The sequence below is a fragment of the Saccopteryx bilineata genome, chromosome 1, assembly GCF_036850765.1.
Source record: "Saccopteryx bilineata isolate mSacBil1 chromosome 1, mSacBil1_pri_phased_curated, whole genome shotgun sequence".
NCBI lineage: Eukaryota > Metazoa > Chordata > Mammalia > Chiroptera > Emballonuridae > Saccopteryx > Saccopteryx bilineata.
The window spans coordinates 70520445-70545728 of record NC_089490.1 but is presented as its reverse complement, the minus strand read 5'-3'; the positions used below and the strand labels follow the sequence as shown (position 1 = coordinate 70545728).

The 25284-nt window shown below is 39.9% G+C and overlaps 1 protein-coding gene across 1 annotated transcript in view; it reads left to right on the top strand.

Annotated features, from left to right (window-relative positions):
• Positions 1-5351: 5351 nt before the first annotated feature.
• GPR63 (G protein-coupled receptor 63) overlaps positions 5352-25284 on the top strand; it is a 62473-nt gene continuing 42540 nt past the window's right edge. Inside the window, exon 1 of the mRNA XM_066254350.1 lies at positions 5352-5497. The gene's annotated coding sequence lies outside the window, so the exon portion shown is untranslated. The remainder of the gene's footprint in view (positions 5498-25284) is intronic.

Sequence of the window (25284 nt, the reverse complement as noted above, 5' to 3'; positions counted from 1 at the left end):
GACCCAGCAAACCCTTTATTGGCTATCTACCCCAAAACTCAAAAACATTGGTATGCAAAGACACATGCACCCCCATATTCATTGCAGCATTATTCACGGTGACCAAGGCATGGAAACAACCAAAGTGTCCCTTGACAGATGATTGGACAGAAAGGACTGGCACATATATACAATGAATTACTACTCAGCTATAAGAAATAATAATATATTGCCATTTATGACATGGATGGACCTTGAGAACATTACACTAAATGAAATAAGTAAATCAGAAAAACTAAGAACTACATGATTTCATAAATAGGTGGGATACAAACATGGGAATTCATGGACATACATAAAAGTGAAATGGTTACCAGGGGAGGGAAGTAAAAAGGGACAAAATATATGGTGACGAAAAATTATGTGATTGGGTGATGGGCACACAAGGCAGTAAACATTTCAAATGCTATAGAGATGTTCACCTGAAACCTACACACTTTTATTAATCAATGTCACCCCATTAAATGTAATCACTAAGTAAAAAAAGAAACATAAATACTTTAAAAATTAAAGAATTAAATAAGTACTTAACAAAGAAGAAAATGACCTGAAGTGCAACATGAAACTTACATCATAACATAGTACACATAATGAAACATAAGCTTAACAAATAATACTTAAACTTATTAAATATAATGGACTCTGATATTTTGTTTTATTTCATTTAGAACACACTGATCAAAACCAAAAAATGCTTTCATGACTTGCAGTTTGAAAGTCTTCTAAACGATGACAGTATAGAACTCACTTATGTTCCAAACGCAGGGCACAGTCTTTTCCCCATCAGTGCCTTCTCATTTTGTTTGTTTTCTCATCTGGAAAGCCCCCTTTATCTGTCAGTTTTTTAAAGGCCATCACGTTGGTTCCTGTCTAAAAAGCATTTCCCAGACTACTACAGTTCAGTGTCTCTTATTTCTTTTTTTTTTTTGTATTTTTCCGAAGCTAGAAACGGGGAGAAACAGTCAGACAGACTCCCGCATGCGCCCGACACGGGATCCACAAGGCACACCCACCAGGGGGCGACGCTCTGCCCACCAGGGGGCGATGCTCTGTCCCTGGGGGGGGGTCGCTCTGCCACGACCAGAGCCACTCTAGCGCCTGGGGCAGAGGCCAAGGAGCCATCCCCAGCGCCTGGGCCATCTTTGCTCCAATGGAGCCTTGGCTGCAGGAGGGGAAGAGAGAGACAGAGAGGAAGGAGAGGGGGAGGGGTGGAGAAGCAGATGGGCGCTTCTCCTGTGTGCTTTGGCCGGGAATCGAACCCGGGACTTCTGCACGCCAGGCCGACGCTCTACCACTGAGCCAACCAGCCAGGGCATAGTGTCTCTTATTTCAATGCCTATAGTTAACACAAAGAACTCGTCACACTTTTTAAAAATCCTACATCATATGATATATTGTGATGCTCTGTGATTGTCTAATATCTTACATAGCTATGTCTCCTTGACTAAACTCTTTGAGAATAGTGACCACGCTGTATAATTTTGCTTCTGTACTTTTCAAGATGTCTAACATAAAACAGATGCTAAAAACAATTGGGTGACTCTAGACAAGTCAATCTTTGAGATTTTATTTATTTTTAAAATTAAATTTATTGGGAGTAACATTGGTTAAAAAGATTATATACGTTTTAGATGTACAACATTGTAATACAACATCTTAATACTCCATTGTTTGCTAACCGGTTAAAGTCTAGTTTCCACCACCACATACTTCATCCTCCTCCCCCCTGAACTGAAAGGGGGCTGTTTTAGGTTAATTCTAAAAACCTCTTTCAGGTTTTAAAGTCTATTTTTCTATGATATCTAAGAAACTATCCCATAAAATATAGGATAAAAACAGAATATATGGAAGGTTTTTATTTGCAACTCTAAGAAAAGTTCTTGTGTGGGAAGAAAAAGGCTGAAATGGTTTGGAGTTTTTAGTGCACAAAATATAAACTCTGTGCTATCTCTGAAAGGATTAAGAACAAGTATTAGAGTTTGAAAAAGAAGCAGGGCCCTGTGTCACTTGGATACTAAAATGTGATCATTCATAGGCCACATTTCTTTCTCAAGTTGAATGAATCTATGTGCAACTAGAAATTTCCATGGACTCTTATTAAGTTGAATTGATTACATAATTACACAAGGCTTCCACAAATTCTTTTTTTAATTTATTCATTTTTTAGAAAGGAGAGAGGGGGAGAGTGAAGGGGGGGAGGAGCAGGAAGCATCAACTCCCATATGTGCCTTGACCAGGCAAGCCCAGGGTTTCGAACCGGCAACCTCAGCATTTCCAGGTCGACGCTTTATCCACTGTGCCACCATAGGTCAGGACAAGGCTTAACAATGAATATGGGGTTGGGCCATGTGCAGGCAGATGTATAATGATTTAGAAAAAAAATATTGAATACAATTATGCTTTAGATATTGTTTGTTTACAAGTGGTTTGTTAAACATCACTGAGGACCTTTCTAGTGGCTTTGGAAGGCAAAGGATGTGCTGGCTGGTTCCCATGACATCAGCATTCTTCTTATTCCGAGGCTACTGGCAGAGGAGCCAGAGAGGTCATCAGTCCCTTTGCTGGTGTGTATATATGTGTGTGAGGAATGAGAAGCTGTGGAGCCTGAGTCATCTATGGGCTTTACCTAGTCAACCTGCATTTCCTCTTTCTTAATCTTAATTTTTCTTCAGGGAACCTCCTCTCTCCCACTCAGTCCATGTGGTTTAGGTATGTACTGGGGGGGGGGGCACTAAAGATGTCTGCCTCAACCATAGCTAAATGACCCCAACCTGGTTGTGTGTATTCCAATCCATGGTTATAATGGCCATAACGTGGTTATAGATAGGCACAGAATCCAAGTCAGCCAATGAACCTAGATCCTGGGCCTGCTCTCTTGCTAAGAGGATCAATTGCTAAGGATGTTGGAGGAGGAAGTAAGCCTGGGCTTGTAGGTCTAGGCCCCAATTAGAGAAAATAAAATCAGTGCAATGAAAATCTTGATATGGAGAGAAACTGAATCCTGAGATGCCTTGAGTCTGGAGGGAAATAAAATGATTTAAAAAACTATTCTTTTTCCAGCTCTACTTTTGGGATATATAAGCTAATGAGCCAATACATTCCAATCTCTTCCACTGTAGGTTTTCTTGTCAGTTTGAGGTGGGTGCCTGTTACATCCAGCTATCCTGACTATACAGGAGATGATCATAAAACCAGGAAATCTTCACTCTTGCTCATGGCTCGCCTCCTTCCTCATCTTAACACTTGGTCCAGATAGGAACCCATGTCTTGTCTTCTACAGCCAGAGACGGATTTCACAGAGAGCACACCGGGCACACGCCCTGGATCCTGACTTCTGAAGGTAAGGGCCCTGCAAAACCCCAACTTTACACTTTTTTCTAATGACACTAAGTTTGGTTTCATATGTGAAATTTTAACATTAATAGTATAATATTCTTTATTTATTTAAAAATATGGTTAACATGTATTTTTATTTTGCCGGTCCCTTTCTTTCTTTTTCTTTTTCTTTTTTTAAAAAATTTTCTGAAGTTGGAAACGGGGAGGCAGTCAGACTCCCGCATGCGCCCGACCAGGATCCACCTGGTATGCTCACCAGAGGGCGATGCTCTGCCCATCTGGGGCGTCGCTCTGTTGCAACCAGGGCCACTCTAGTGCCTGAGGCAGAGGCCATAGGGCCATCCTCAGCGCCCGGGCCAACTTTGCTCCAATGGAGCCTTGGCTGCAGGAGGGGAAGAGAGAGACAGAGAGGAAGGAGAGAGGGAGGAGTGGAGAAGCAGATGGTGTGCCCTGGCCGGGAATCGAACCCGGGACTCCTGCACGCCAGGCCAACGCTCTACCACTGAGCCAACCAGCCAGGGCCTCCCTCTCTCTTTTTAAGTGGCCCAATATTTTCTTCTGGGCCCGGGGCCTCAACCGGCCTTAGTCCACCTCTGTTTAGAGCCCAAGGCTTATTTCGTCCTCATCTTGAACAGAAGTTGCACCACCCTTTGCATATTGTCCCCTGTCATCTTCCTCCACAGGTGCTTATTTTACAGCTGCAGGTGGCAGGAGGGGAAGATCTGAGGTCCAGTCTCAGACTACTGATGCAAGTGTCCTTGTGCAAATTAGAAAATAACCCTCCCTCTGAGCCTTACCCCCACCCCTTTGGATCCCAGGCTGGATCTTCACTTCCCTGCCTTCCTCCACTTCTGTCAGAGGACACTGTACAGGGTACAAATGACACAAGACTACGCTGAGGCCGTACAGTACTAGGAAGCAAGAGTAGAAACACAAACCCTTTACTCCTCACACCCACTGTTACTGTGGTCTGTTCCTGGGGTGGTGAGGGCTGCTGGCGCTGTGTGTCTGCCCAGCATCCCCACTCTGGACACAACCCACTGTTGTCTCAGCAGTCCTCACAAATGTTGATGATAGCTGGACAAACTATATCACTTGTCACCTGAAAGCAGCATTTCCCAGTATGATTTACATCTCAAGGTGGTATTGTTTCTGGAGGGCCTTCCTGAGTTCAGTTTGGAGATCATGAGCGTCACTGGTTCAAGAAATCCAGTTGGCGACTACCTGGCGATTGGCCATTGGTAGAGAACAGGGCACGGAGTAAAGCGGGGCATTTGGCAAAGCTGCCATGCCACACACTAGTGCCACCTTTAGGGGCCCATCTAGGGGCCCTCGCGGGTCTTTAGTCATTCAGTCTCCTGCGCTCCTGGAGGAAACACTCATCACTTGGAGAAAAAGGAATAAGCAGGAATCAAGAAAGGAAACGCAATTCTACTGGCTTTGGGGGCGCGAGACAGGGCAGCGTCGCGGGGTAAGGGAGTGTGTGTGTGTGTGTGTGTGAGAGAGAGAGAAGGGGCGGTAAGAAGAAAAAAACCAAAGAGAAGAGGGCGGCTAGGAGAAGCGGAGAGGTTTCAAGGACCATCGTTCGGGGGCGCAAGCCTTGGACGAGGGTGGCCCCGTGCTGGGTCCGAGCACGTACCCTACCTTTGCCCAGGCGGAGGGGCCACCAGACCTGGCGGAGAGCTTGGTCAGCAGCCGGGAAAGGGCGAGCGCAGCAGCCGAGGGGCAGTCCAGACGGTGGCCTCCGGAATCTCAGTCTCGGCTCCCCACGCTCTTAAATTGCTTCCTCCCCACCCCCTCCACTCCTCACCTCCCGCTCCTATACGCGGCGGGCGCCTTTAAGAGGGAGCTTTGGTTACCCTGGGGCGGGAACCCCCGGCAGATCGGGAGGCGGTGGCTCCCGGCAGCGCTGCTCCTCACTTTCTGCTCCAGCTCCCGCCGCCGCCGCCGCCGCCGCCGCCTAGAGAGCCACTACCTCCTCCTCTCCCTCCTCCTCCTGCCTCCGACCGTTGTTTTCTGCGGCGGAGGAGAGAAGTGCTATGTCAGGAAAGTTCCGGGAGGCTCTGGATGGGGCCATGCTCCCTGGGCGCTGCGGGCGCCCGCGCGCAGCCCTTTGTATAAGGTGAGCCGTGGGGTCCTCGGGCAGCCGGACAGGTAGCGGCGGGAGGGAGCCCTCGGGTCCCCCGCGCCGGGGCCGGGTGCGGCCGGGCGGAGTGTGTGGCGGAGAGAGACGCTGGCTGCACCGAAGTTATGCAGGGGAAGCTCCGGTTTGGGGGGCTGGGCTTGAGCGATTGGAGCGGCCACGCCGCACGGCGGGGCCGGCGGGGACTCGGTTTCCCCCGGGCCGCGCGCCTGGCCTCCGACGCCCGGTGCGCCCGTGCCCTGCGCGCGGAGCAGTTGGGCCTTCTAGGAAAGCGGTCGGCTGCAGGTTGGCTCCTGGTGCGGGTTTCTCACCGGGGGCTCGCGGCCCCGGCCCCGGTCAGGGAGTGAAGGGAGAGATGGAATGCCCTGAACTTTTACACTGTGGTCTCATCACTCTGGGTGGCGGAATCCACCTCGGCAGCCCGAGCGGGAAGCGCCGTGCGGGCTCCAGCAGTTCCGAGAGGTGGCCTTTTGCATGTGGGTAAGCTTGCGGCGCTGGGTGGCTTTTCTGCCTTGGTCGGTTTTCATCGTCTCCCTGATTTTTGTCCTCCCTCCTCCGCCCCTTTTGCTTTTGGAATTTTTTTTTTTAAAAGAAAAAATATCCTGGAGGCTCAGCGTGCTTAAAAATAAATAAAAGAAATAAAACGTCCACCCCCCCCCTCAAAAAAAAAAAGCACCACCACACCCGACAAGATATCTTTATGAAATTTTGTCTCAGGGCTGACCAAAATTTTCAGTGATCGTTTAGTCCTTGATTGAATATTTAGACTTGGTCTCAACACTTAGGAAATAAAGGTATCCTTCTAGAAGGTATGCAGTTTTATTCCAGTAAAGTAGATGAGTTTTTTCACTATATCTTTTAAAATAGGATTCTTCTCTTTATTTGTTGATTTTCATTGTCTTAAAGGCCTCCAACTAATTTTAGGGGTAACTATTTCTAAGAATCAATTAAAATCTGATGTTTCTTGCATAATCTGACATTGATTCTGACAGTTTTACCCTCGGAAGAGCTATGTAGTACGTGTAATTATTTGATGAAACCTAATATATAAGTACATTTATATGCAAATGGTAAGTTTTCTTTTTTGAATGTGTTCTGTGGGTGACAGAAATCCATTTTCTCACACTCCTAGCTGTCTACCACAACTGTCTATTCTTGTTTCTGTCTTATCCACTTATATTGTGTATGTCTGATGTCACTTACAAATCAAAGGTGCTGATGAAAAGTCCCTATATTTTGTGAAGTGTGATATAGCCCAGGTTTTAGTGATGTAATTGATTACATTATGCAGATTATTTTGAAAAATGAAAATAGAATATGGGAGCTTTTTAAAAGAAGAGTATCATGAAGTATTTAATAAAGTATATGCTTTGCATATGATTTTGTGTGTAAAAAATATACTACCAAAATAGGTGGGGAATGTAGGTAACATCTTGTTTGCAGTGGGGTAGTTGTGAAAGAAAATTATTCCAGAATAACTACTAATATGATAGCATTTTATTTGGGATATAGACTTTCATCTCTGATCACAATTTTGTCACTCTCCTGTCAAATACACCAGAACTGAAACTTTATAAATAAAGAACTCACAGCGTCAAGCATTTTCTGCAGACCTGCAGCAAACCGAACATTTTTGGAAAAAATTTGCTTAGAAAAAGTCACATATTTAAAACCCTAACTGCAGTTACCATTTTACCTTGTTTGCTGGACTCCAGGCAAATAAGTACTGTATTCAGTAAGAATTTGGGTTTCTAAGGTAGATGTGGCTTATTTCCTAGAATTGTATTGATTAGTATGTGCACCTTGAGATATATATAATTTTTTTTAAAATTTTTTTGAAGTGAGAAGCAGGGAGGCAGAGATACAGACTCCTGCATGTGCCCGACCGGGATCCACCTGGCATGCCCACCAGGGGGCGATGCTCTGCCCATCTTTGCCCTTGCTCCATTGCAACTGTAGCTATTCTAGTGCCTGAAGAAGAGGCCATGAAGCCATCCTCAGCGCCTGGAGCCAACTTTGCTCCAGTGGAGCCTTGGCTGTGGGAGGGGAAGAAAGAGATAAAGAGAAAATAGAGGGGAAAGGGTGGAGAAGCAAATGGGCACTTTTCCTATGTGCCCTGGTCAGGAATCGAACCCGGGGCTTCTACATGCCAGGCCAATGCTCTACCACTGAGCTAGCCAGCCAAGGGCTTGATATTTCTTTATATGGTTTGTTTGATTTGAAATGATTACTTTGGGAATGATTATTTTTGAAACTAAATGTTATATCAATATATATAATAAAATCCATACCTATTATATCTATATATATCCATACCTATATCTATATATATCCATACCTGTATATATAACAGGGAAATAATACATATCATTTTATTATATGTAATGCATAATTATATATTATATATAACATATACAACAATATATATTATAATAATACATATAACAGGAAAAACTATTCAAGGACTTGATAATACACATTCACTGAAAACAGCAGGTCTAAAAGATCAGAAGCTAAAAATAGTTACTGTTAGAGCGTGTCATCTCTTCAGCATTTTCATCATTATCAGTTAAGTTAAAAAATACTATATTTTCTAATATATTCTTATTCTTGAACAAAATGTGACGAGGTAACCAGTTGCCAGTGATCCTAATCACATATTTTTTGAAATGGACTGAATTGCTCCATCATTGTATGATTGAATCAAGTATTTCTTAACCTTCAGTAGAGGAATCCTTAGGTGAAATTTAGCTTGTCAGTGTAGTTTCTTTCTTCTTTTAACACTTCAAAAATGATCTTCAGGGTATTTCCAATTGGTGTGAACTTAGAGAGCAGATCTCAAAGCCATGGGAAGGCAAACCTTGGGAAAATTTTGATTCCATTTGTGAAATGATGTCCTAAGTATTTGATTTGCAAGAGGTGTTCATTAATGCTTGGAAAAATAATACCTACTGTATATTAAAATTTTAAGAAGTTTGCATGAGCATAGAAGGCGAAATTTTATGTTACATGGAAATACTGGGTCAAGAGAGGAGGTTTTGCCTGAAGGGCATTAGATCGTAATATGAAGTTGTGAGGGAATTGTGCATGTTTGTAAGTAATAGAGCAGTGAGAGAATAAATAAATTTAAAAAAAGGAAAAAAAGAAACAATAATCCAGTAGTCTTTTCTCCCCCCAAAATGAACAAATAAGAAAGGATGGTTGAAGGTGATGGAGGGATAACAGAATTCTTAGCTCAAATATTTATTGTGGTAATTCTAAGTGTCCACAATTTCTTTGCTACTGTCCCATCGGGAGGTGAGGACTAACTTCCTTTTTTTCTAGGGGTGAACTTAGTGATTTACTTCTAAAAAATAGAATGTGGTAGAAGAGATGCTATGTAATTTATGTGGTAAGCGTAGAGAAGAAATAGCTTTTCCTGAACCCTCTCTTCTGAGATTTAGCTATTGATACCCAGTCTCCGTGCTGTGGGGAAAGCCATCCCACATGGAGAGGACACCTGTAGGTATTCCTACTGAGATCTCAACTGACAGCCAGCATCAGCTGCCAGACATCTGAATGAGGAAGCATGCAAGATGACGAAGCCACGTTTTACTGAGTAAGAAGCATCTAGTGAATCTATTCAACCCTCAGAATTATGAGGTAATAATAATAACTGTTGTTGTATTCCACTAAGTTAGGAGACGTTTACTATGTAGCAGTAGATAGCTAGCACATTTTTTGAGTACTTACTGTGTACCAGGCACTCTGTTAAAGACTGGGCATATAAAGATGTTCAATATCAGATCTGTTCACTCTGTCCTTGAAAGAGGTTTAAATCTAATAAGAAACATTAATTGCATAATCCTATCATATGTGTACAATTTCTATAATAAACTGCTCAATGGATGAGGAAGAAAATGATGTCTGTAACGCAGTGCTCCAATCACTATAAGCAAAGCTTTGAGATATTTCTTACTACATTCCACAGCTGAAGGTGCATGTGTATGGAAATTAAAAAGGAAATGAAATAATTATTTTAGATTGCTTTTTGCTTTAATTTGCTAGATACTTACCAGAATTTTGTTTATATTTCCTCCAAATGCCCTTTGCTTACTGTATGTAGTATTTTTTTTTAAGCTATGACATGTATATATTCAGAATGATTTCTTAGTTGTTTACTTGAAACAGACAATGTCATGTTTCCCAGAGTTGATGTTGCTTCCCTTGGGCTCCCAACAAATGTTTGATTGTGAGCCTGAGGTCACAGACTTTCAAAATTGGTAGGATCTTGATCAGTTATAGTTCCAAGTTTCCTGGGAATGTTCAGTTTACAGTCAGATGTGGCCCAAATTTGAACTGGGTAATCCACAAAATAGGTACTTTTGCAACCACAGAATATGGAGAACATTCCAAATAATTTGCAGTGTGGGCAGCCCAACATGGTTTAGTGTTTAGTTGGCTTGAGGCAGTGTGCCATGCGTGTAAAAAATGGTTTCTGAAGCTGACAGACAGCAAGCTGTTTTAGTCTTTAGTTTGACACATAGGATAAAATGCCTTTTCGTTTCTGTGCCAGTAAATATGGACAGGATTGGTAAAAGTAATTTGTTTCCATTTCTGTCTGTATGAAAGGAGACTGAGAAAACTCAAGCTTGAAACTCTAGCTTAATATACTGGAAAGTTCATTCATGTTCATTAAAAATGTAGTGGCAAGTTGGAAGATTGGATTTTATCATAGTTTTCAGGTCTTGGGCAAGAGTGTATGTACATTATGTTTACAGATAGGAGGATAATATAGTGATCACCTATTGAAATGAATAATAACACTGTTATTTTCAGTATTTCCTTCGAGTGATAATGCTAAAGAAATTATATTCTCCAAGGCCTAATTTAGATTAAAACCTTCTCCAGCCAGGTAGTGGGCCTATCTGGCCTACACGTTAATCCAATCACTTGGCATGTGTGTTCATCGATTCTAAGATAATTTTCAGTTGAAACCATTGTGTGTCATTATAATTGTAAGCTTTATATACCTTTTGAGGGTTTTGGCCAAAGCTTCTTAGTTTATTATCTCTCAATTGGCTTAGCTAAATCTATATCACTAAAGTATTTCAAGAATATTTTAGGCATTTTTTTTTTTTGACAGAGAAAGAAACAGAGAGGGACAGATAGGAACAGACCGACAGGAAGGGAGAGAGATGAGAAACATAGATTTTTCATTGTGGCTCCTTTGTCTTCTTAATTGTTCATTGATTGCTTGCTCATAAGTGCCTTGACCTGGGGGCTACAGCAGAGCAAGTGATCCCTTAAGCCAGTGACCTTGTGGCCTTTGGGCTCAAGCCAGCGACCATGGGGTCATGTCTATGATCCTATGCTCAAGCCAGTGACCCTCGCTCGAGCCAGATGAGCCTGTGCTGAAGCCGGTGACCTCGGGTTTTGAATCTGGGTCCTCTGCTTCCCAGTTCGACGCTCTCTATCCACTGTGCAACCAACCACCTGGTCAGGCTAGGCATATATTTTTTTTTATGTGAAAACTTCTAAGAATCTGGCTTGGAGAGGGTGGTACAAAAAGGACATGATACTTTATTTTAGCTGTTATCTTCCAGAGGGAGGTGCTGTCTCCTCTTCCCATTTATTTTTTCAACAAAAATAAATGTATGGGTAATTTTAGAGAAAGCATATATGCAAGCATTTAAAGATGCTAGAAGTTTGGGTCAGGATAAGGGTTTCAGCTGGAAGTTGTGTAGGAATCAGCGAACATCCATGGCAGGTGCTAGTACAGCACAGGGAGGGCACAAGTAGGTTTACAGTTGTGAGTATGCGAAAGTTTATTCTATTATTATTTATTAATTATTGCATTATTTCCCCATACAAACAACTATAAACCTACTTTTGCCTACCCTGTCAATGGCTGAGGGTGTCTGATCAAGTTAGTCCTGGGAGGAGCGAGATTCAAAGGGAGTTGATGTGGAAAGGGGCTATTCCAGACCTGGCATCCACTCCTTCCAGAATGGAAAATGTTTGCGTAATAAGATTCCTTCTAATAAAATTTATTCTCTTTACCATTTTAGATTATTTTTTCCATTTCCTCCGGGTCGTGTGTGAGGCCGGCTGCTTTCCTGCTCTGCTCTGGTTAACCGTGCCCAGTCCGTGGTGCCCTCTCAGGTTTCACACCATCCACAGCAGCAGAGGCTGCTCTTTTATTCTTTCAGCTCATGCCCACCTTTTTCATCAGACAACACTTTTCTTTCTTTTGAATTATTGAGTTCTTTAAGATATATATTATGAGTTTTGAATTTGTTTCCCTCGTTTTCCATGATAGGTTTTGGGTAAATTTGCTCCTACTTAAAGGTATAATAAATGATGTTTAGAATTCTCATTTTTGTTTTCATATTTCATGTATAGTTGCTTTTGTAAGGCTTCAAATTTTTATTCTTCTGCTATAGTAGATATTTTTCTTATTATGAAAGTAACACACGTTCGTTGTAGAAAGTTTGGCAAATTCAGACAAGCAAAAAACAAAACAAAACAAGAAAAAACAATAATAAAAAAAGGAAGAAAAGGAGAATTATGCCCAGAGATAACTATTGCTAACATTTTGGTGTATGGTGTATGTTTGTTTTTTAAAAATTTTTTTTTTGTTTTTATTTTATTTATTTATTTATTTTTAATTTATTCATTTTTTTAGAAAGGAGAGAGAGAGGGAGAGGAGAGAGAGAAGGGGGGAGGAGCAGGAAGCATCAACTCCCATATGTGCCTTGACCAGGCAAGCCCAGGGTTTCGAACCGGCGACCTCAGCATTTCCAGGTCGACGCTTTATCCACTGCACCACCACAGGTCAGGCCTGGTGTATATTTTTATATACATATAAAGAAATACTATGTATAATATTTTAATTTTTTTATTATTAATTTTAATGGGTTGACATTGATAAATCAGGGTACATATGTTCAGAGAAAACATCTCCAGGTTATTTTGACATTTGATTATGTTGCATACCCATCACCCAATATCAAATTGTCTTGCATCACCTCCTATCTGTTTTTTTTGTGCCCCTCCCCCTCCTCCTCCCCCTTATTCCCCCCCCCCATAACCACCACACTCTTGTCCATGTCTCTGAGTCTCATTTTTATGTCCCATTTATGTATGGAATCATACAGTTCTTAGTTTTTTCTGATTTACTTATTTCACTCAGTATAATGTTATCAAGGTCCATCCATGTTGTAAATGATCCGATGTCATCATTTCTTTTTTTTTTTTTTTTTTGTATTTTTCTGAAGTTGGTAACAGGGAGGCAGTCAGACAGACTCCTGCATGCACCCGAACGGGATCCACTCGGCACGCCCACCAGGGGGCAATGCTCTGCCCATCTGGGGCATCGCTCTGTTGCAACCAGAGCCATTCTAGTGCCTGAGGCAGAGGCCACAGAGCCATCCCCAGAGCCTGGGCCATCTTTGCTCCAATGGAGCCTTGGCTGTGGGAGGGGAAGAGAGAGGGGGAAGGGTGGAGAAGCAGAGGGTGCTTCTCCTGTGTGCCCTGGCCAGGGATCGAACCCAGGACTTCCGCACTCCAGGCTGACACTCTACCACTGAGCCAACCGGCCAGGGCCCCGATGTCATCATTTCTTATGGCTGAGTAGTATTCCATAGTATATATGTACCACATCTTCTTTATCCAGTCATCTCTTGAAGGGCTTTTTGGTTGTTTCCATGTCTTGGCCACTGGGAACAATGCTGCAATGAACATGGGGCTGCATGTGTCTTTACGTACCAGTGTTTTTGATTTTTTGGGGTATATACCCAGTAGAGGGATTGCTGGGTCATAAGGTAGTTCTATTTTTAATTTTTTGAGGAACCACCATACTTTCTTCCATAATGGTTGTACTACTTTACATTCCCACCAACAGTGGGTGAGGGTTCCTTTTTCTCCACAGCCTCTCCAAATTTGTTACTACCTGTCTTGTTGATAATAGCTAATCTAACAAGTGTGAGGTGGAATCTCATTGTAGTTTTCATTTGCATTTCTCTCATAGCTAATGAAGATGAGCATCTTTTCATATATCTGTTGGCCATTTGTATTTCTTCCTGGGAGAAGTGTCTGCTCATGTCCTCTTCCCACTTTTTTATTGGATTGTTTATTTGTTCTTGAATTTTATGAGTTCTTTGTATATTTTGGATATTAGGCCCTTATCTGAGCTGTTGTTTGAAAATGTCATCTCCCATTTAGTTGGCTATCTGTTTGTTTTGTTGTCAGTTTCTCTTGCTGTGCAAAAGCTTCTTATCTTAGTCTGATGTGGTCCCATTCATTTATCTTTGCCTTCACTTCCCTTGCCTTTGGAGTCAAATTCATAAAGTGCTCTTTATAACTGAGGTCCATGAGTTTAGTACCTATGTTTTCTTCTATGTAATTTATTGTTTCAGGCCTTATATTTAGGTCTTTGATCTATTTTGAATTAATTTTAGTACAAGGGGACAAACTGTAGTTGAGTTTCATTCTTTTGCATGTGGCTTTCCAGTTTTCCCAGCACCATTTGTTGAAGAGGCTTTCTTTTCTTTATTGTGTGTTGTTGGCCCCTTTATTAAAAATTATTTGACCGTATATATGTGGTTTTATTCCTGGGCTTTTTATTCTGTTCCATTGATCTGAGTATTTATTTTTCTGCCAATACCATGCTGTCTTGATTAACGTGGCTCTGTAGTACAATTTGAAGTCAGGTATTGTAATGCCCCCAGCTTCGTTCTTTTTCTTTAATTATTTAATTTCTAAAAATGACATTTACTATATCTATATATTTTTTTCTAATTTTCATACGAAGATGAACCACATCCATATTATGGAATGATCTTTTGTAACATATTTTGAATATTGAATAGTATTTTATTCTGTGGATGTGTCATGATTACTGGGGATCTGCCTCCACAATATCAGACAGGTCTTTCCTTTCCTTTTCTTATACAGTGGTAAGTATCTTACAGCTTAGTTTTTATTTTTAAATTTTTTAAAATTTATTCATTTCAGAGAGGAGAGAGAGTGAGGGAGTGAGGGGAGAGAGAGAGAGAGAGAGAGAGAGAGAGGAAGGAGGAGCAGGAAGCAGCAACTCCCATATGTGCCTTGACCAGACAAGGACAGGGTTTGAACCGGTGACATCAGCATTCCAGGGCGACGCTTTATCCATTGCACCGCCACAGGTCAGGCCTACAGCTCAGTTTTTATGTCCATCTATGGTTATCCCTTTGAGTAAAGCCCTAGAGGTAGAATTTTTGAGTATGGATACAAGGCCTTGATGTTTTTCATTGACCTCATGGCATTTCATTATTCTTAATGTAAATTACTCTGTAGACTTAATCATAATCTTCCTTGATTACCTTCTGATTGTTTTGGGATTGGTGTGTAATATGAAAGATTCAAACTAGAAAGGATTTGAACTCAGACCTGACTGACTAGGGCTTCATCCAAATGAAGTAACCTGAAATATTTACCAAGACTCTTGCTGTGAGGTCCTGCCTGGGCCTCGAATTGCCTGTCAGTGCTCAGACGTAGCTGAAGATGCCAGTGCCGCCCAAACAGGGTCAGCGTGGGTAGTGTGCCCTGAGCACAGTCTCTCTTTTTTCCCTTACAGTCTCCTTACTGCAGGTACTGATACTGATGCGTACATAATTGCTCTAAGGTTGAGTGACTAATTATTATTTCCTGTATAGTCATACCTCAGATTTAAAAATATTCTCTTTTCTGCCCTTTGCCGCCAACTCCTGGACTCTTAGCATTTAGAAAAAAATTTACTTGATTTAGCTTTGAGCCCTGTGTGTGCATGTGTGTTTAATATCTACATATCTATAATTTATCTGTATATTTATCTATATCTTTTTCCCTTTCTTTCAAAAATACAAAACTTTATTTGAGCCAGAAATTACCTTTTGATAAGCAGGTAAGCGTCATTCTGGCTACCAGAAAAACATGATCACTTCCAAGTACAAAATTAGTGATATAAAATGGGCAAAACTAGGCAAAGGGCATGTGTGTAAACTGAAGGATTGATGGTTTAATGTAGAGAGAAATTCTCCCCTTCATTTTTATAACTAAAATTATCCTTAGCCAACAAACATGACACTAATGCATGCAAAGTCATATTTGTATTTTTATGTACCTTTTTCATTTTTTAGAAAATGGTGCTGACTGTAAAAGGAAAGAGAAATGCTCACATACCTAAACATTTTCTGGGCCAATATTTCTTTATTTTCAGACGTTGTCTTCTGCACTGTGAAGGTCTCCTTTCCTCCTTTCTCTGAGACTGAGATTCTCTGTTCCCTCAGTAGCTGGCACTTACCTCTGTTCTGGCATGTGCTGTTTGACTTAATGTATTTTTTCTTTGATAATCATACAGTAAGATAGGGTTCTCTATATATTAAGATTGGCTTGATCTTTCTCTACCCTGACTTTGAAGTTGGGCCTGTTTCTGATCTGTGGGGACGTAGTGAATAAAGCGTCGACCTGGAATGCTAGGTCACTGGTTCGAAACCCTGGCTTCCCTGGGCAAGGCACTATGGGAGTTGATACTTCTTGCTCCTCTCCCCCTTCTCTCTCTCTCTCTCTCTCTCTCCTCTCTAAAGTGAATAAAAAGTAAATAAATAAAAAAAGAAGTTGCTGTTTTCTTATGTTTTCAGATATCTCTTATAAATAGCATTTAGCTGGATCTTTGCTTTTAAGTACAGAGTTTATTCACATTATACTATTTAGAATGAACACTGACACATTTGGATTTATCACACTGTTAAATATTTTCTTTCTTCCTGTGTCTTTCTATTCTCCTTTGTTGCTTTTTATTTGGTGGGGGGATAGATTGATTTTTCTCCCTTTTTTACACTCTCTATTTTTGGGTATGGGACTGGCTATAAGCTTTGTCTATTTTAGTAGATACCCAGACAGTTTTACTCTGCATGCACATCTTTTTCTAGTCTAAAGTTAGTATCTTCACTTTCTGTTGTAACCATTTTATGTCTACCCCAAAATCCATATGTTGAAACCATAACCTATGAAACTGTATTTGGAGATGGGCTGGAGGTTATTAAGGTTAAATAAAGTAATAAGAATGAGGCCCTAATACAATAAAACTGGTGTCCTTAAAGAAGAGTAAGAAACACGAGAAATTGTTACCCTCTGTGTATACACAGAGGACAGGCCATGTGAGGACACAGTGAAAAGGCAGCTGTAAGCCAAGAAGAGAGGCCTCACCAGAAACCAACCCTGCCAACACCTTGATCTTGTACTTCTAGCTTCCAGAAGTATGAGAAAATAAATTTATGTTGTGTCAGCCACCAGTCTGGTGTTTTGTTAGGGTTTCCTGGACAGACTAATACATTCTCCTTTTAAAAAATGCAAATTTCTAAGAATACTTTAACTCTTATGATATCCACTAACAACTTATGTGTCATTGCTTCTGAACACTGTAATTATAGCCCAATTTTTCTCTTAAGAAGTCAGACATTACTGTCATTGTGTTATACAGTGTCTATTATTCTATTATATTTATCCATGTATTTATCAGTATCTTTTATAACCATTCCTTTTTGTACATCAGACCTCCTATCTGGGATCATTTTTTTCTGCCCAAAGAACATTCTTTTTTCTTTATTGAGAGAGAGAGAGAGAGAGAGAGAGAGAGAGAGAGAGATGTATTTTTTAACCATTTTTTATTGATTTTAATTTATTGTGTTTACATAGATTCTGGTGTTGCCCCGAATGCATCCCCCCTCGCCCGTATTCCCCTCAACATCTCCTTTGCCCCCGAGAAAGATGGATTTTTGTTTGTGTGTGTGACAGTCCTTTTATTTTACTTCTTTCTTGAAAGAGAGATTCCCTGGGCATTGAATTCTATTTTGACAGTTATTTTCTGTCAGAACATGAAAAAATATTATTGTCCTTTGAACATTATTGTTGTCAATGTAAATGAGGCAGTCAAGCTAATTTCTTTTTCTATGTGGGAGAATCTGTTTTTTTCCCTCTGGTTTCTTCTAAGATCATTTAAAGATATTCAGATAATCTCCTTCTCCTTAGAGCAGTGGTTCTCAAAGTGTGTGCCAGGGCGCACTGGTGTGCCCTAGAAGATTTCCAGGTGCACCCTATGTATTCTAGAGAAATATGTGCCTGTTGGGGACCAAAAAACCAACAGGGTTTTTGGAGTTTTGATTTTTGGGGGACAGAGGTGTGGCAAATTGGCTGTAAGCTGACAGTCTGCCTAACGCCCCACCTCACTTGCCTGATGAGGTTGCAAAAAGCTGTTAAGCTGTGGTGCTGGATTGTTTACACTACCCCCCATGTTCCCTGGAAATACTTGAGGCAAGTTTCTTCTATCCTTTGGTGTAAAGTTAAGATGATATGTATAGTGGGGGTTTTCTGCACTCAACACAATTAAGAGTAAAAAGAGAGGACTTCTTCAATGTATTGATGAGGAAATGAGAGTTTGCCTTTCAAATATATGCCCAAACATTGAAGAAATCGCTAGGACACATCAGGCTCATGTTTCTCATAAACACAAGAATGAAAAATCTTAACACATTTGTGCAGGTATCTACCGAATTTACTAAATTTTACTAAGAATGTATCTATATATATAAAAAGATAACTTGTCGGTTTTTTAATTTTTTAAACCCTTTTTTTACGAATTCTAAAAAGCATAACAAAAAATGTAACAAAAATGTTTTTTAATGTCAGAATAAATTTAATTTTGTTGTATTTATTTTGTTTAATTACCATAAAAGCACACTTGGACTTTATATTTTTTTCTTTAATATTTGACTTAATTATTATAACATATTTCTTAGAAATTTGTATATAGTGTGCCTACAATTATTTGCAGGATTTTAAATGCACTGTGACTTCAAAAAATTTGAGAACCACTGCCTTAGAGATTCTATCATTTATCTAATCTTTATCTCTTTTTCTTTACCTCTTCCCTCCCATCCTTTCCCTTTTCCTCTTCCTTCCTCTTTTCCTCCCTTTTTTAAATTCTAAATTTGATGTTTCAGAATGTGAATTTAAAAAAAAATCCTGCTTTCCTGTGGTGGCACAGTGGGTGGGACATCGACCTGGAATGCTGAGGTTGCCTGTTCGAAGCCCTGGGCTTGCCCAGTCTAGGCACAGGCCAGAAGCAACTACTGTGAATTGCTCCTACCATCTTTCTCTCTCTCACTCTCTCCTTTCTCAAATCAATAAATAAAATAATTTAAAAAATAAAAATTTAATAAAATCCTGATAGGCTATACTTGAGGACTAACATATTTTAGGAATTCTGAAAAGTTCTATTATCTTTTTGAGTGTTTCCTCTATTAATTTTATAATCTCCTTCTGAGACTCCAATTGCATGCTTGTTAGACCATCTCTATATAAATATATCTTTCTGTCTCTTATATCTTTTATCTGTTATCTTTCATTATTTTCTCATGCTTGCATTTGAGAAACATTTCTTATGTTCCAACTTGCAGTTTACTAATTCACTTCAGCTGTGTCTGATACTCTAATTTGTTGATTTAGTTTTTAATATTAGTTATTGTAAGGTATTTTTCCCCTCTGAGAAAGAAGGAAGGACGTAGCCACACAAACTATGGAATAATAAAAGCTTTATTGAGTACAGCGTTTCCCAGACAATGTTCACTGGTCCGGGGGACATGGGCCAGGGAAGTCGCATAGGGTGACCCACATGGGGGATATTTAAAGGGTCTCTAGGGTGGTTGAGCTAAAATGACGTGGCGAAATCTCACTGGCTGACGGACAGTCGCTCTTTCCTCAAGGCTCCTGGGAAGTTTCTTTTGGCGCACATGAGTGTGGGTGGCTCTCGTCAAAGTTTTCGGGTCTGGTTTCTCATGTGACCTTTCCCCATTGCTGACCACCTTACAGTTATATTTATTTCTAGAACATTGATTCTTTTTCATATCTGTTTGTCTCCTGTTTACAGTTTCAGCCACTTATTTTTGTCCTTTATGCTTGTTTTCTACTAACTTCTGTAACTGAAGTCTTTGGTGATTTTTTTTGTTTTTGTTTTTTTATCCCTGTTCTTAATCACTCATCTTGCTGTAGTCAATTAGAGGTTTTGTGATTTTTTTTTTTTATTATAAACTGCTCACTTTCCTCAGAACTTTATGGTAATTCTTTTCAGGCCTGAATTGAAGACAGGTTCTTTACGAAAGGAAAATATTTTGCTTCTGCTACTAGCTTGGGTGCTCTACTGACTTGTTCACATTTTAAATCAAATTTGTGCTTAAAGTTATTTTTTTGTTTTGTTTTTAATATCAGGGCTACTTTATGATTACAAATTTTGGGTGGAAATTATTTTCGTTTTTGGCATAGAGGAATTTATTTCTTGTTTACCTTTAATATAGCAAATGTGGCCCTTAAATTCCTGTTTGCTGTTGGGGTCTTCTGACAAATATAATTCCATAATCCCAACTGAAATTATTTAAATTTAACTAAAGGGACTTTGTTTCTGAGATTATAGAGGTACAAAATAAGGTACTTCTGTTATTTAGGTTAATGTGCATACTTTACCTTAAGTAACCACTCTAGGGTGTGTACTTTTGTAAAGAAAAAGCAGACATGAATGTGTCAAGATGTGATGGCAAATGCTTGCTTTTCTATTTTCCTTTTAACTCTAGTTTTGTAATTTATCATTTTCCTCTGCGATAAATTTGAAATTTCCGTATAGGACTGGTATCTGCACTTTCTCTTCCTAAGCCCTAAACATCATCTTGTTTACACTCATTTAGAATTTGGCTTATATTTTGTTCTTCAGGAAGTAAGTACAGGCAGCTTATTTTTAATTATCCGGTTATATCTGGTTACATCTTCCAGCTTGAAAGACACTACTAATCACAGTTTTCTGTTTCTTCGGATTTCTGGGCTTTGCCTTTAAAATGGTAGTAGGGAAAGGGAAAATACCAGCCCTGTGTTTCATTGCCATGATATATACTCTTAAAAGCAAATTAACGATGGCAAACTGAAGGTTCTGGGTGGGTTCACTTTTGAAAAGGAGTAATTCTGTGCTTCTCTTCAGATGGTTACATCTAGGTAAACATTTCAAGAAATGTTTAGTTTTTCTCTTTTGTTATAACATACTCAACTTTTTTTTTTTTTTTGTATTTTTCTGAAGCTGGAAACGGGGAGAGACAGTCAGACAGACTCCCACATGCGCCCGACCGGGATCCACCCGGCACACCCACCAGGGGGCGATGCTCTGCCCCTCCGGGGCGTCGCTCTGCCGCGACCAGAGCCACTCTAGCGCCTGGGGCAGAGGCCAAGGAGCCATCCCCAGTGCCTGGGCCATCTTTGCTCCAATGGAGCCTTGGCTGCGGGAGGGGAAGAGAGAGACAGAGAGGAAGGAGGGGGGGGGGAGTGGAGAAGCAAATGGGCGCTTCTCCTATGTGCCCTGGCCGGGAATTGAACCCAGGTCCCCCACACGCCAGGCTGACGCTCTACCGCTGAGCCAACCGGCCAGGGCTCAACTTTTTTTTTCTTTAACCCTACATGATACATGGTACAGCCTGGGTTGTGAGGAACAGTTAAAGTACAAAGTATTTGAGAATCTCAGTATTTATATCTCTCAGTACTCAGATACTGTGGATTACCTATTAAAACTCAGAGACAGTGGTAAAATGAATGCAAATTAAAAGATAAGACTAATTACTGGATTATGTCTCAGTAATTATTTTCTTTATCACATGATAATTATCCATGCCATAAAATTAAGCTTTTACTATTTTATATGTTCTTTTTGTGAAATAGTTTTTCTTTTGCATTATAAGTACTAAAGTCTGTATTTTTGTACCACTATTTTTCCACATTTTGCATAAGGAGGTACCAGAATAGAAATGATCTCTGAAGTTCACATTCATACTAGAATCTCATTCTGGTAAGGTTTTTGCTGATATCTTGAAACTAGGTTGGAATAAAGTTCCAGGAAAAGATCCTTCTGATAATATTTTTTTTAGTGGATAGGCAGGGAACACTCATGAAAAGCCACATTATATAAAGCATCCATTTAGTTTGTGGCCCTTGTATAATGGGAATTTTCTGTTTATCTGATATAAACTTGAGACGTGGAGTGATCATTTTATTAAATACTGTCCCTCACAGAAATTATGTTAAATTCTGCTTATTCTACTTGATTCCAACGTAAGAGTTATACATATAAGAAGGATCTTCACATTTGTTTCCTTAACCGTTAGGCAGACTCTACATTTGGGCCATTCTAGTACAATGATTCTTGCCATTATTGAATATATATCGAGTACACACATATACGTGTACACAGCACTTTCTGGTATCACTTTCTCATCGGCTATATCTGCTAGAGGAAATTGAATGAGAAGTGGTCATACACAACGTACAATAAAACTGGACAAAGCAGTGATGTTTGTTAGCAGTATTTAGTACTCTTCTTTCCCCTTTTTTGTGTAAGAGAAAATCCAGGAATTACAATTCTGACTATTGTGTGTATAGTTGACATTGGCCCAGTGAATGAATTTTTTATGGGTCCTTGGACTTACCAGTTTTATGTCAGATGCATACACTTTGTGAACTTGCAAGTCTCTGAGCAGAGAAGCAGAGAACTAGCAGCAGGCACCTTATTGAATGGCAGCATCATGGGACACTCTCAATGGAAACCCAATTATGAACAAAGAGCACTACCTCACCCCCCAATTTCTTCTCCCTGTGATTTTGTGATGCATAATGAGAAGTTGTTCTTTGGTATTTACAGATATTTTTCACCTTGATTTTTAAAATTAATTAATTAATTAATTAATTTTTGTGGCAGAGACAGGGAGAGTCAGAGAGAGGGACAGATAGGGACAGAGAGACAGGAACAGAGAGATGAGAAACATCAATTTTTTGTTGCGACACCTTAGTTGTTCATTGATTGCTTTCTCATATGTGCCTTGACCGAGGGGTTACAGCAGACCGAGTGACTCCTTGCTCGAGCCAGCAACCTTGGACTCTAGCTGGTGAGCCTTGCTCAAACCAGATGAGCCCGCGCTCAAGCTGGCGACCTTGGGGTCTCAAACCTGGGTCTTCCACATCCCAGTCCGACGTTCTATCCATTGCACCACCACCACTTGGTCAGGCCACCTTGATTTTTTTTTTTTAATTTCTAAAGGTTCAAAGTTATTGCAGATTTTCTTTAAAACATTTCTGTTAAGGCATGATTTTTTTTGTGTGTGTTGAGGGGCAGGGTGCTGTTGGGAGGTGATATATGCAATACTTGCAGTGACAATTATGTAACCCTTTTTACTAGAGCACTTCTTCTCCATGTCAGATGCACTGCAAACTTGATGGAAAGTTAAAGTTTAGAAACGATAGAAATGGAAAGAAGGTTGGGTTATAGGAGACAATTATTTTTATGCATGAACTCTTCTTCCTGGCAGGATTTAGTAAAGAGTCCATCAGCTAGTGAATTTTTAGGAAACATTTACTTAAATTTAAAACTGTTTGTCAACATTTCATTTCAGAAGACTTTTCTTCAGGACCACATAGATTTTGTAAACTTTTACTTATTCTTGTAGTGAAAGATTCCTGCCTTTTACTTGTTATGAATTTATTTTATTTTACTTCTTACTTCCTATGGCATACTACTCCCATCTCTTCCCCAACAAAAAAGAAAACAATACCAAATAAACTATTAACTTCACAACCAAAATATACGAGTTTTCAGCCTACCCTTTTAATGTAGTCATCTTAGTGGATAATATACAGTTATAGGACATGACATTTAGAAAATGTTGCAAGACAATAATGGACACACATGCATGAGGAATTATGCTTTTCCTGTTTTCTACTCTTGGAGCATCTTGAGTTTTTCTTCACAGCACACATAACATGGCATGATACAATGGTTATTTTGTATTTGTATGTATGTTTATGTATGTTTGGTGTCAGGGGTTTTTCAGAGAAACAGAACAATAGGAGATCTATATGAGTTTTCATAAGGAATTGGCCCACATGATTATGGAGGCTGAGAAGTCCCATGATTTGCAATCTGTAAGCTGGAGACCCTATGGTGTGGTTCTGAGAACAAAGGGCCAGTGGTGTAAGTATAGGCTGGGTTTATTCCAACTCAAATAGGCAGAGTGTGAATTCCTCTTTACTCCACCTTTTTGTTTTATTTTGGGCCGTTAATGGATTGCATGATGCCCATCCTGCTTATCCACACACGGGGAGGACAGTCTGCTTTACTCAGTCTATCAGTTCAAATGCCAGTCTCATCCAGACACACTCTCACAGATGCACCCAGAAATAATGTTTAATCTGAGTACCCTGTAATCCAGTTAAATTAACATGTGAAGTTAACCATCACAATGAGTATCTCTATTAGACTTTTGAGTTACATAAGATCAGGAGATATATCTGTTTTGTCCTTCATTGTATGCCTTACGTAGTCAGAAACAGGCTTAGGGGAGGTGCTTAATCACTATTAAAGGAAGGAAGTAAATAAATTTAAAGCAGTGTACAAGTTAAGTTGAAAAGTGTATGTCAAAGAGTTAGATACTGTACATGGATAGTATGGTTGAGAACTGAGGATCACAGCGAGATATGCAAATACCATCAACTGAGTTAGCACAAGACTGTTATTTTCTCTGTCTTTTCTTGGTGGCCATTTTGAATACTAAAACTAAAGTCTTATTTTATATATTTTTGGACTCTAAATATTTTAAGTATGACCTTTAGATTCTTCTGAATCTTTCCAAGTTAACCAGAATATTTTGACCATGGCAACAAATCAAGATCAAAATAGATTTGCTGTTATTTCTGAGGATGGGTTTCAGTAATCATATTTTGAAATGGTATAGTAAGAGCAGGAAGTTTTTTAATTCTTTGCTGCTTCTCTTACATTATTTTTTAGCTTTCCCCTAGTGAAAACATTTGCTACACTAGTTCCCTCTTATCCGCAGGGGATATATTCCAAGACTCCCAGTGGATGCCTGAATTCACAGATAGTTCTGAACTCTCTATGTACTGTGCTTTTTTCTATACATTCATACCTATGGTAAATTTAATATGTTAGGCACAGTAAGCTATTAACAAAAACAATAATAACATAGAACAATTATTATAGTATACTACAATAAAAGTTATATAAATGTGGCATCCTCTCTCCCTTTCAAAATATCTTACTGTACTAACTCACCTTTACATTTAAAGGAAACACTTTATGGCATCTTGTTGGCTTTGCCAGCATCACTAGTCTTGTGCTTTGTGGCCATTATTAACTAAAATAAGGGTTACTTGAACACAAATGCCGAGATACCGCGGCAGTTGATTTGATAACTGAGCTGGCTACAGAGTGACTAACAGGCAGGTTGCAAATACAGGGAGGCTGTGCTGAACAAAGGGATGATTCACATCCTGGACAGTATTGAGCAGGATGGTGTGAGAGAGTTCATCACGCTACTCAGAACAGTGTGCAGTTTAAAACTTAGGAATTTTTTTATTTCTGGAATTTTCCATTTAATATTTTTGGACCACAATTGATTGCAGGTAACTGAAACTGCAGAAAGTGAAACCATAGATAAGAGGGGACTACTGTAATGCCATGATATCTCCTATACTTATTGGAATTTACTGTGGTAATGAGTTTTATTACCATAGGATCAAAGATTTTAGCATCTTTAAAAACTTTTTTATTGACTTCATTGGGTGACATTGGTTAATATATACAGGTGTCAGGTGCACAGCTCTACAAGTCATCATCTGGACATTGCGTTCTGTGTCACCATCCTAAGTCAGGTCTCCCTCATCCCCAT